The sequence below is a fragment of the Rhinoderma darwinii genome, chromosome 9, assembly GCF_050947455.1.
Source record: "Rhinoderma darwinii isolate aRhiDar2 chromosome 9, aRhiDar2.hap1, whole genome shotgun sequence".
Lineage (NCBI taxonomy): Eukaryota > Metazoa > Chordata > Amphibia > Anura > Rhinodermatidae > Rhinoderma > Rhinoderma darwinii.
Window position 1 is genome coordinate 75,373,079 of NC_134695.1, and position 14,331 is coordinate 75,387,409.

A 14,331-nucleotide genomic window follows, 5' to 3' on the forward strand; every position below is an offset into this window, starting at 1 on the left:
TTACTGTATATAAGATGTGTGGATCTCATGTCTGATCACAATGTCATTATATTATATATCAGTGATGTCAGTAACAGGGGCGGGGCTGTGACAACCTCTCACACATGATATACAGGCCGGTTGTCAGTAGTAATAGATGAATAGCTGTTACTGTATATAAGATGTGTGGATCTCATGTCTGATCACAATGTAATTATATTATATATCAGTGATGTCAGTAACAGGGGGCGGGACTGTGACAACCTCTCACACATGATATACAGGCTGGTTGTCAGTAGTAATAGATGAATAGCTGTTACTGTATATAAGATGTTGGGATCTCATGTCTGATCACAATGTAATTATATTATATCTCAGTGATGTCAGTAACAGGGGGCGGAGCTGTGACAACCTCTCACACATGATATACAGGCTGGTTGTCAGTAGTAATAGATGAATAGCTGTTACTGTATATAAGATGTGTGGATCTCATGTCTGATCACAATGTAATTATATTATATATCACTGATGTCAGTAACAGGGGGCGGAGCTGTGACAACCTCTCACACATGATATACAGGCTGGTTGTCAGTATAATAGATGAATATCTGTTACTGTATACTGTATATAAGATGTGTGGATCTCATGTCTGATCACAGTGTAATTATATTATATATCAGTGATGTCAGTAACAGGGGGCGGAGCTGTGACAACCTCTCACACATGATATACAGGCTGGTTGTCAGTATAATAGATGAATATCTGTTACTGTATACTGTATATAAGATGTGTGGATCTCATGTCTGATCACAGTGTAATTATATTATATATCAGTGATGTCAGTAACAGGGGGCGGAGCTGTGACAACCTCTCACACATGATATACAGGCTGGTTGTCAGTAGTAATAGATGAATAGCTGTTACTGTATATAAGATGTGTGGATCTCATGTCTGATCACAATGTAATTATATTATATATCAGTGATGTCAGTAACAGGGGGCGGGGCTGTGACTACCTCTCACACATGATATGCAGGCTGGTTGTCAGTAGTAATAGATGAATAGCTGTGACTGTATATAAGATGTGTGGATCTCATGTCTGATCACAATGTCATTATATTATATATCAGTGATGTCAGTAACAGGGGGCGGGGCTGTGACAACCTCTCACACGTGATATACAGGCTGGTTGTCAGTAGTAATAGATGAATAGCTCTTACTGTATATAAGATGTGTGGATCTCATGTCTGATCACAGTGTAATTATATTATATATCAGTGATGTCAGTAACAGGGGGCGGGGCTGTGACAACCTCTCACACATGATATACAGGCTGGTTGTCAGTAGTAATAGATGAATAGCTGTTACTGTATATAAGATGTGTGGATCTCATGTCTGATCACAATGTAATTATATTATATATCAGTGATGTCAGTAACAGGGGGCGGGGCTGTGACAACCTCTCACACATGATATACAGGCTGGTTGTCAGTAGTGATAGATGAATAGCTGTTACTGTATATAAGATGTGTGGATCTCATGTCTGATCACAGTGTAATTATATTATATATCGGTGATGTCAGTAACAGGGGGCGGGGCTGTGACAACCTCTCACACATGATATACAGGCTGGTTGTCAGTAGTAATAGATGAATAGCTGTTACTGTATATAAGATGTGTGGATCTCATGTCTGATCACAATGTAATTATATTATATATCAGTGATGTCAGTAACAGGGGGCGGGGCTGTGACAACCTCTCACACATGATATACAGGCTGGTTGTCAGTAGTAATAGATGAATAGCTGTTACTGTATATAAGATGTGTGGATCTCATGTCTGATCACAGTGTAATTATATTATATATCGGTGATGTCAGTAACAGGGGGCGGGGCTGTGACAACCTCTCACACATGATATACAGGCTGGTTGTCAGTAGTAATAGATGAATAGCTGTTACTGTATATAAGATGTGTGGATCTCATGTCTGATTACAATGTAACATATCGATAAAGGTGACTCCGAGGATGCAATGTTGATGTCATTTATGTGGAGTCCCCCTTTAAACCTTTCACATTTCTATGTAGCTGATCCTATATCGTGCAGTAGTTACTCATCGCTGCAGTAAAATAACTACATGTAATATAAAATTAGAGAATGATGGACCTGGCGCGAATATTCCACCATTGCGTAGGGTCACATGGCGCGTTGTCGTAAGAGGTTGATATGTGAATATTTTTTGGATAGTGTAAATAGTGTCATTTTCTATCCTCCAAAAATTATCGCAGCGTTCTGTAGCGGGGGGGGGGGCTATCATGCGCCGCCGTGGCTGTATTATTTACCTCTGTCACGCGGCGACATAAAGTAAAGGAATAGTCAGGACAAATTGCTCCTTTTTTTCCGCCCGTCAAAAGTTTCTGTGTGATTTGCCATGTGATGTGAATCACCCAGATCGGGAGTCGCACAAAGACCCTGCGCTATTTTTACATCAAGTGAGAGACTTTAAAAAGTGTCAAGCGTTGGAACTCCTTGTCGTTTTCTTCTCTGCGCCGCCGCCACCTTTTTACTTCACAGCGAGAGTAATAGAGCAAAGCACCGCGGCTTCTGAGTCGAAGCTACAAGAGGATTTGTAAGGTTGCTAAATGCCTCGATTAGAACTTTCCAAGACGTTCCGTCATTTTATATAAAAGTAGTTGTGGAAAACTCCGCTGTACTGACAACATTCACAAAGTAACGTCAAAAACCCGAGAGACGAGCGGCAAATATATCACCGGCCGCCATCTTTCTACAGAACCATACTGTGCATCTACACTACAGAACATCTCCACCTATAGATCTAACCCTGAGTCATCTTCATAGGCTCTTATATGTTTGTATATAGGGGGCAGTATTATAGTAGTTATATTCTTGTATATAGGGGCAGTATTATAGTAGTTATATTCTTGTATATAGGAGCAGTATTATAGTAGTTATATTCCTGTATATAGGAGCAGTATTATAGTAGTTATATTCTTGTATATAGGAGCAGTATTATAGTAGTTATATTCTTGTATATAGGGGGCAGTATTATAGTAGTTATATTCTTGTATATAGGGGGCAGTATTATAGTAGTTATATTCTTGTATATAGGGGCAGTATTATAGTAGTTATATTATTGTATATAGGAGCAGTATTATAGTAGTTATATTCTTGTATATAGGGGCAGTATTATAGTAATTATATTCTTGTATATAGGAGCAGTATTATGGTAGTTATATTCTTGTATATAGGGGGCAGTATTATAGTAGTTATATTCTTGTATATAGGAGCAGTATTATAGTAGTTATATTCTTGTATATAGGAGGCAGTATTATAGTAGTTATATTCTTGTATATAGGAGCAGTATTATAGTAGTTATATTCTTGTATATAGTGGCAGTATTATAGTAGTTATATTCTTGTATATAGGAGCAGTATTATAGTAGTTATATTCTTGTATATAGGGGGCAGTATTATAGTAGTTATATTCCTGTATATAGGGGGCAGTATTATAGTAGTTATATTCTTGTATATAGGAGGCAGTATTATAGTAGTTATATTCTTGTATATAGGGGCAGTATTATAGTAGTTATATTCTTGTATATAGAAGGCAGTATTATAGTAGTTATATTCTTGTATATAGGGAGCAGTATTATAGTAGTTATATTCTTGTATATAGGAGCAGTATTATAGTAGTTATATTCTTGTATATAGGGGGCAGTATTATAGTAGTTATATTCTTGTATATAGGAGGCAGTATTATGGTAGTTATATTCTTGTATATAGGGGCAGTATTATAGTAGTTATATTCTTGTATATAGGAGCAGTATTATAGTAGTTATATTCTTGTATATAGGGGGCAGTATTATAGTAGTTATATTCTTGTATATAGGGGGCAGTATTATGGTAGTTATATTCTTGTATATAGGGGCAGTATTATAGTAGTTATATTCTTGTATATAGGGAGCAGTATTATAGTAGTTATATTCTTGTATATAGGAGCAGTATTATAGTAGTTATATTCTTGTATATAGGGGCAGTATTATAGTAGTTATATTCTTGTATATAGGGAGCAGTATTATAGTAGTTATATTCTTGTATATAGGAGCAGTATTATAGTAGTTATATTGTATATAGGGGCAGTATTATAGTAGTTATATTCTTGTATATAGGAGGCAGTATTATAGTAGTTATATTCTTGTATATAGGGGCAGTATTATAGTAGTTATATTCTTGTATATAGGGGCAGTATTATAGTAGTTATATTCTTGTATATAGGGGCAGTATTATAGTAGTTATATTCTTGTATATAGGAGCAGTATTATAGTAGTTATATTCTTGTATATAGGGAGCAGTATTATAGTAGTTATATTCTTGTATATAGGAGGATGAGTATACTGAAGACTTTAAAATCCGCAGTGCGGTTATTTTTCTAAGCAACTGTTTTCTGATACATTTACTTGAATTTGATCCTAAATGTCAGTAGATTTGATGAGGATTTATCTGCAGGGTCCACGCCTAAATCCTTATCGAATCCTGAGTGTGTGAACATTGCCGTATATCGGCCGCGAGCATTCTAATTATGATTTACAGTTACATTAATGTCACCACATGATGGGCTCCGTATTCGCCACCATCCGCTGTGAACATTTAGTTATTTGTTACGTGTTCGCGGTCTGTTATTCAGCCGCTTTTTATCTCTGGAATGACTTAGAATCCCGGTGAATAAGACGCGACATGTTGGATCTTCAGACGCTGCGAACAACAAGTTGTAAATGTTGGTTGAAGGCTTCGTGGACCTCTGACCGGCTCATATTCTACATGTTTTGTGTAACTGTAGATACTTTTTATTAAATATTCTTTTCCTTTTTTAGATATAGCTGCTTTGTAGTCTCTATGCAGAGCAGCTGTATCGTTCACTATAAGGGAATGTTTACACCCACTGTTCACAGACGTAATTCGGGCGTTTTACGCCTCGAATTACGCCTGAAAAAACGCCCCTAATACGCCTACAAACATCTGCCCGTTGCTTTCAATGGGTTTTACGGTGTTCTGTTCCTACGAGCCTTTATTATAAGCTTCGCTGTCAAAAGACGGAGCGTAAAAAGACGTCCGCGAAAAAGAAGTGCAGGTCACTTCTTGGGATGTTTTTGGAGACGTTTTTCATTAACTGCATTGAAAAACAGCTAGAAAAACGGCCGTAAAATACGCAGCGAAAACCGCGAGTAGTTACAAAAACGTCTGAAAATCAGGAGCTGTTTTTGCCTGATAACAGCTCCGTATTTTCAGACGTGTTTGGTCACTGCTTGTGAACATGGCCTTACCAGAATCCGTCAGTCCTGCTGATCTGACGGGTTCAATGACAGCCGGTCCTGCGTCTCTGACCGTTCATAACTTAGATGTGATGTTTTACAGGTAGATCCTGCGTGTCAGAGACGCAGGACTCGCTGAGACTGAACCCGTCAGGTCCACAGTACTGACGGATCCAGTGAATAGCGCTACACACAGCTGCTCTATATACAGAACACAAAGCGGCTGCATCTCACAATGGAAATATCATTTTTTATCAAAAGTATTTACAAAGTTACACAAAACACTGACTCACATTTATATTAAAATAATGACATTTGCCTTTGATAGGTTTACATGTATGTGACAGGGACCGGTGAGCGCTTAACCTTGCGGCCTGCGCCAGATCCGCTCCTCCGTCCTGTGAAGCCGGACGCTCTAAGGACTAAGGGAACATTCCTGTAAAGTTCCTAACACTCTGCCCTGGATCCACTGCAGAAAGGAGCCCATTACAATGCAAATAGTGGGGAGTGGGGTCTTTTATGTCCTATAATCTGTGCCGTTCATGAATAATTCATCATGGACAATGCCACATGTAGCAGGAGCGCAGCGAGGATTAGAGCGCTCGCAACCCCTCATCATATTATCCCAGCCCTTCCATCAGGCAACAGAGCTCAGCACAATCCAAGCACTACAACCCCCAGCTGCACCAAAGATAACAGACCATGATAACTCTCTGATTACAGATAATGTAGTAGTGTCACCTGCAGTCCTATGTAACACCACAGATAACACAGTGATAACTCTCTGATTACAGATCATGTAGTAGTGTTACCTGCAGTCCTATGTAACACCACAGATAACACAGTGATAACTCTCTGAGTACAGATCATGTAGTAGATGTTACCTGCAGTCCTATGTAACACCACAGATAACACAGTGATAACTCTCTGAGTACAGATAATGTAGTAGATGTTACCTGCAGTCCTATGTAACACAACAGATAACACAGTGATAACTCTCTGATTACAGATCATGTAGTAGTGTTACCTGCAGTCCTATGTAACACCACAGATAACACAGTGATAACTCTCTGAGTACAGATCATGTAGTAGATGTTACCTGCAGTCCTATGTAACACCACAGATAACACAGTGATAACTCTCTGAGTACAGATAATGTAGTAGATGTTACCTGCAGTCCTATGTAACACCACAGACAACACAGTGATAACTCTCTGAGTACAGATAATGTTGTAGTGTTAGCTGCAGTCCTATGTAACACCACAGATAACACAGTGATAACTCTCTGATTACAGATAATGTAGTAGTGTTACCTGCAGTCCTATGTAACACCACAAATAACACTGTGATAACTCTCTGACTACAGATAATGTAGTAGTCTTACCTGCAGTCCTATGTAACACCACAGATAACACAGTGATAACTCTCTGATTACAGATAATGTAGTAGTGTTACCTGCAGTCCTATGTAACACCACAAATAACACAGTGATAACTCTCTGACTACAGATAATGTAGTAGTGTCACCTGCAGTCCTATGTAACACCACAGATAACACCGTGATAACTCTCTGAGTACAGATAATGTAGTGGATGTTACTCGCAGTCCTATGTAACACCACAGATAACACAGTGATAACTCTCTGAGCACAGATAATGTAGTAGATGTTACCTGCAGTCCTATGTAACATCACAGATAACACAGTGATAACTCTCTGAGTACAGATAATGTAGTAGATGTTACCTGCAGTCCTATGTAACACCACAGATAACACAGTGATAACTCTCTGATTACAGATCATGTAGTAGTGTTACCTGCAGTCCTATGTAACACCACAGATAACACAGTGATAACTCTCTGAGTACAGATCATGTAGTAGATGTTACCTGCAGTCCTATGTAACACCACAGATAACACAGTGATAACTCTCTGAGTACAGATAATGTAGTAGATGTTACCTGCAGTCCTATGTAACACCACAGATAACACAGTGATAACTCCCTGAGTACAGATAATGTAGTAGATGTCACTTGCAGTCCTATGTAACACCACAGATAACACAGTGATAACTCTCTGAGTACAGATAATGTAGTAGATGTTACCTGCAGTCCTATGTAACACCACAGACAACACAGTGATAACTCTCTGAGTACAGATAATGTTGTAGTGTTAGCTGCAGTCCTATGTAACACCACAGATAACACAGTGATAACTCTCTGATTACAGATAATGTAGTAGTGTTACCTGCAGTCCTATGTAACACCACAAATAACACTGTGATAACTCTCTGACTACAGATAATGTAGTAGTCTTACCTGCAGTCCTATGTAACACCACAGATAACACAGTGATAACTCTCTGATTACAGATAATGTAGTAGTGTTACCTGCAGTCCTATGTAACACCACAAATAACACAGTGATAACTCTCTGACTACAGATAATGTAGTAGTCTTACCTGCAGTCCTATGTAACACCACAGATAACACAGTGATAACTCTCTGATTACAGATAATGTAGTAGTGTTACCTGCAGTCCTATGTAACACCACAAATAACACAGTGATAACTCTCTGACTACAGATAATGTAGTAGTGTCACCTGCAGTCCTATGTAACACCACAGATAACACCGTGATAACTCTCTGAGTACAGATAATGTAGTGGATGTTACTCGCAGTCCTATGTAACACCACAGATAACACAGTGATAACTCTCTGAGCACAGATAATGTAGTAGATGTTACCTGCAGTCCTATGTAACATCACAGATAACACAGTGATAACTCTCTGAGTACAGATAATGTAGTAGATGTTACCTGCAGTCCTATGTAACACCACAGATAACACAGTGATAACTCTCTGATTACAGATCATGTAGTAGTGTTACCTGCAGTCCTATGTAACACCACAGATAACACAGTGATAACTCTCTGAGTACAGATCATGTAGTAGATGTTACCTGCAGTCCTATGTAACACCACAGATAACACAGTGATAACTCTCTGAGTACAGATAATGTAGTAGATGTTACCTGCAGTCCTATGTAACACCACAGATAACACAGTGATAACTCCCTGAGTACAGATAATGTAGTAGATGTCACTTGCAGTCCTATGTAACACCACAGATAACACAGTGATAACTCTCTGAGTACAGATAATGTAGTAGATGTTACCTGCAGTCCTATGTAACACCACAGACAACACAGTGATAACTCTCTGAGTACAGATAATGTTGTAGTGTTAGCTGCAGTCCTATGTAACACCACAGATAACACAGTGATAACTCTCTGATTACAGATAATGTAGTAGTGTTACCTGCAGTCCTATGTAACACCACAAATAACACTGTGATAACTCTCTGACTACAGATAATGTAGTAGTCTTACCTGCAGTCCTATGTAACACCACAGATAACACAGTGATAACTCTCTGATTACAGATAATGTAGTAGTGTTACCTGCAGTCCTATGTAACACCACAAATAACACAGTGATAACTCTCTGACTACAGATAATGTAGTAGTGTCACCTGCAGTCCTATGTAACACCACAGATAACACAGTGATAACTCTCTGAGCACAGATAATGTAGTAGTTGTTACCTGCAGTCCTATGTAACACCACAGATAACACACAGTGATAGAACACGTCACATAGAGAAGCGTCACTCCACAGGACACGTCACATAGAGAAGCGTCACTCCACGGAACACGTCACATAGAGAAGCGTCACTCCACAGAACACGTCACATAGAGAAGCGTCACTCCACAGAACACGTCATATAGAGAAGCGTCACTCCACAGAACACGTCACATAGAGAAGCGTCACTCCACAGAACACGTCATATAGAGAAGCGTCACTACACAGAACACGTCACATAGAGAAGCGTCACTCCACAGAACACGTCACATAGAGAAGCGTCACTCCACAGAACACGTCATAGAGAAGCGTTACTCCACAGAACACGTCACATAGAGAAGCGTCACTCCACAGAACACGTCACATAGAGAAGCGTCACTCCACAGAACACGTCACATAGAGAAGCGTCACTCCACAGAACACGTCATATAGAGAAGCGTCACTCCACAGAACACGTCACATAGAGAAGCGTCACTCCACAGAACACGTCACATAGAGAAGCGTCACTCCACAGAACACGTCATATAGAGAAGTGTCACTCCACAGAACACGTCACATAGAGAAGCGTCACTCCACAGAACACATCATATAGAGAAGCGTCACTCCACAGAACACGTCACATAGAGAAGCGTCACTCCACAGTACACGTCACATAGAGAAGCGTCACTCCACAGAACACGTCACATAGAGAAGCGTCACTCCACAGAACACGTCATATAGAGAAGCGTCACTCCACAGAACACGTCACATAGAGAAGCGTCACTCCACAGAACACGCCAGATAGAGAAGCGTCACTCCACAGAACACGCCAGATAGAGAAGCGTCACTCCACAGAACACGTCATATAGAGAAGCATCACTCCACAGAACACGTCATAGAGAAGCGTCACTCCACATAACACGCCAGATAGAGAAGCGTCACTCCACAGAACACGTCACATAGAGAAGCGTCACTCCACAGAACACGTCACAAAGAGAAGCGTCACTCCACAGCACACGTCACATAGAGAAGCGTCACTCCACAGAACACGTCATATAGAGAAGCGTCACTCCACAGAACACGTCATAGAGAGAAGCGTCACTCCACAGAACACGTCATATAGAGAAGCGTCACTCCACAGAACACGTCACATAGAGAAGCGTCACTCCACAGAACACGTCATAGAGAAGCGTCACTCCACAGAACACGTCACATAGAGAAGCGTCACTCCACAGCACACGTCACATAGAGAAGCGTCACTCCACAGAATGCGTCACACAGAGAAGCGTCACTCCACAGGACACGTCACATAGAGAAGCGTCACTCCACAGAACACGTCATATAGAGAAGCGTCACTCCACAGAACACGTCATAGAGAGAAGCGTCACTCCACAGAACACGTCATATAGAGAAGCGTCACTCCACAGAACACGTCACATAGAGAAGCGTCACTCCACAGAACACGTCATAGAGAAGCGTCACTCCACAGAACACGTCATAGAGAAGCGTCACTCCACAGCACACGTCACATAGAGAAGCGTCACTCCACAGAATGCGTCACACAGAGAAGCGTCACTCCACAGAACACGTCACATAGAGAAGCGTCACTCCACAGAACACGTCACATAGAGAAGCGTCACTCCACAGAACACGTCACATAGAGAAGCGTCACTCCACAGAACACGTCACATAGAGAAGCGTCACTCCACAGAACACGTCACATAGAGAAGCGTCACTCCACAGAACACGTCATAGAGAGAAGCGTCACTCCACAGAACACGCCACATAGAGAAGCGTCACTCCACAGAACACGTCACATAGAGAAGCGTCACTCCACAGAACACGTCACATAGAGAAGAGTCACTTCACAGATCACGTCAAATAGAGAAGCGTCACTCCACAGAACACGTCACATAGAGAAGAGTCACTTCACAGATCACGTCACATAGAGAAGCGTCACTCCACAGAACACGTCATATAGAGAAGAGTCACTCCACAGAACACGCCATATAGAGAAGCGTCACTCCACAGAACACGTCACATAGAGAAGCGTCACTCCACAGAACACGTCACATAGAGAAGCGTCACTCCACAGAACACGTCACATAGAGAAGCGTCACTCCACAGAACACGTCATATAGAGAAGCGTCACTCCACAGAACACGCCAGATAGAGAAGCGTCACTCCACAGAACATGTCATATAGAGAAGCGTCACTCCACAGAACACGTCACATAGAGAAGCGTCACTCCACAGAACACGTCACATAGAGAAGCGTCACTCCACAGAACACGCCACATAGAGAAGCGTCACTCCACAGAACACGTCACATAGAGGAGCGTCACTCCACAGAACACGTCACATAGAGAAGCGTCACTCCACAGAACACGTCACATAGAGAAGCGTCACTCCACAGAACACGCCAGATAGAGAAGCGTCACTCCACAGAACACGCCATATAGAGAAGCGTCACTCCACAGAACACGTCATATAGAGAAGCGTCACTCCACAGAACACGTCATATAGAGAAGCGTCACTCCACAGAACACGTCATATAGAGAAGCGTCACTCCACAGAACACGTCACATAGAGAAGCGTCACTCCCCAGAACACGTCACATAGAGAAGCGTCACTCCACAGAACACGTCACATAGAGAAGCGTCACTCCACAGAACACGTCACATAGAGAAGCGTCACTCCACAGAACACGTCACATAAAGAAGCGTCACTCCACAGAACACGTCACATAGAGAAGCGTCACTCCACAGAACACGTCAGATAGAGAAGCGTCACTCCACAGAACACGCCAGATAGAGAAGCGTCACTCCACAGATCACGTCACATAGAGAAGCGTCACTCCACAGAACACGCCATAGAGAAGCGTCACTCCACAGAACACGTCACATAGAGAAGCGTCACTCCACGGAACACGTCACATAGAGAAGCGTCACTCCACGGAACACGTCATAGAGAAGCGTCACACCACAGAACACGCCATATAGAGAAGCGTCACTCCACAGAACACGTCACATAGAGAAGCGTTTACTCCACAGAACATGTCATATAGAGAAGCGTCACTCCACAGAACACGTCACATAGAGAAGCGTCACTCCACAGAACACGTCACATAGAGAAGCGTCACTCCACAGAACACGTCACATAGAGAAGCGTCACTCCACAGTACACGTCACATAGAGAAGCGTTTACTCCACAGAACACGTCACATAGAGAAGCGTCACTCCACAGAACACGTCATATAGAGAAGCGTCACACCACAGAACACGCCATATAGAGAAGCGTCACTGCACAGAACATGTCATATAGAGAAGCGTCACTCCACAGAACACGTCACATAGAGAAGCGTTTACTCCACAGAACATGTCATATAGAGAAGCGTCACTCCACAGAACACGTCACATAGAGAAGCGTCACTCGACAGAACACGTCACATAGAGAAGCCTCACTCCACAGAACACGTCATATAGAGAAGCGTCACTCCACAGAACACGCCATAGAGAAGCGTCACTCCACAGAACACGTCACATAGAGAAGCGTCACTCCACAGAACACGTCACATAGAGAAGCGTCACTCCACAGAACACGTCACATAGAGAAGCGTTTACTCCACAGAACATGTCATATAGAGAAGCGTCACTCCACAGAACATGTCACATAGAGAAGCGTTTACTCCACAGAACACGTCACATAGAGAAGCGTCACTCCACAGAACACGTCACATAGGGAAGCGTCACTCCACAGAACACGTCATATAGAGAAGCGTCACTCCGCAGAACACGTCACATAGGGAAGCGTCACTCCACAGAACACGTCACATAGAGAAGCGTCACTCCACAGAACACGTCACATAGAGAAGCGTCACTCCACAGAACACGTCATATAGAGAAGCGTCACTCCACAGAACACGTCATATAGAGAAGCGTCACTCCGCAGAACACGTCACATAGAGAAGCGTCACTCCACAGAACACGTCATATAGAGAAGCGTCACTCCACAGAACACGCCATATAGAGAAGCGTCACTCCACAGAACACGCCACATAGAGAAGCGTCACTCCACAGAACACGCTTCTCCAGAGTCCAGTGGTGGCGGCGGCTTTACCCCCCTCCATCTGACGCTTGGCATTGTGCTTGGTGATGTTCGGCCATGAAGCTCCCGGGCATAGTGCGGATGTTGATACCAGAGGAGGTCTGTATTCTGCAGTTATGGAGTCAGCGGAGTGTTGGTGACTTTTCTGCACTTGCTCCTCAGCACTCGCCAGCCCCCCGCTCTGTCACATATCGTGGTCTGCACTTCGTGGCTGAGTTGCGGCGGTTCCTTTCACTTTATAATAATATCAGTCACAGGTGACGGTGGACGATCCAGGAGGGGAGACATTTCCAGAACTGACGTGTTCCCCGGTGACGTCCTATTACAGGACCGCGCTGGAGGTCACTGATCTCTTTATCACGACCCGTTCTAGCGCCAATGTCTGTAACGTGACCGCGGGGCGAGTGCCGGATGTTCTACACCGGGGGGGGGGGGGGGGGACGTCTATTTTATAATGTCTGCAGTTTCAGTTCACGGTTTTAATTACCGCACTTTATTGGATGCGCTTTGTGTGGCGTTTCCATTGCGGTTTTCATTACGTTATTCTGGTCTGGTTTGTTTATTTTCTTCTATTGCAGAATCGTAAAGAAAAATCGTTTAACAAAAAAACGCACCTTTAAATACGATGCGGTTTCCAGTGCGGCTGCGGTTTTCCGCCATTTCTGAATAAAACCGCAATTTGCGATAAAAACTGTAAAAAAAAAACCAAAAAAAACCGCAATAAACGCATCAGAAAGGACTGGCAGCGGTTTTTCAAAAACGTGACGGCAAAACCGCACAGTGTATAAGCGCAACGTTCAGTGCGATTACAGAGAATTTGGTCTTTTGCGCCTTCAAAGTAATAAAACCGCAATAAAAAAAACACGAGGTGTGAACGTGCCCGTAACCTCTGCGCTCCGTCCGTCAGGCTGCCCCCCCCTCGCTGTGACTTTCTTCATGATTGACCCCATTGTGTAGCTGCCGCGTCTGTATTTTTGGCATGATAACGGCGCGGTGGCGGCGGCGGGACTGTTGTTGCTGGACATGACGAGCGGCTCCACAGGCCGCGACGCCTCCTAATAGAACGACAGATAATTTGTGCAGCGCTCCGTGTTCTCGCTCAGGGATGCGGCGCGCTGTCTGAGATCTCCGCTCGCTCATATTTCCAGGCGGACGCTACGCGTTATAACTCACACTCCGATAATTATACCAGACAAATGGCGCCAAGGTCGCGACACTGAATCTTCCGGGCACACGGCGTCGGTGACATCAGAGATTCTTGTGTTTTAGGGGTGAAGCTGCGTCCGGCCGATTCAGATTCA

The 14,331-nt window shown here is 42.8% G+C and overlaps 1 protein-coding gene across 4 annotated transcripts in view; it reads left to right on the forward strand.

Moving 5' to 3' along the window:
• The window catches only part of LMO1 (LIM domain only 1), a 230,695-nt gene that overhangs the window by 204,868 nt on the left and 11,496 nt on the right, over nucleotides 1-14,331 (forward strand). The window lies entirely within an intron of this gene.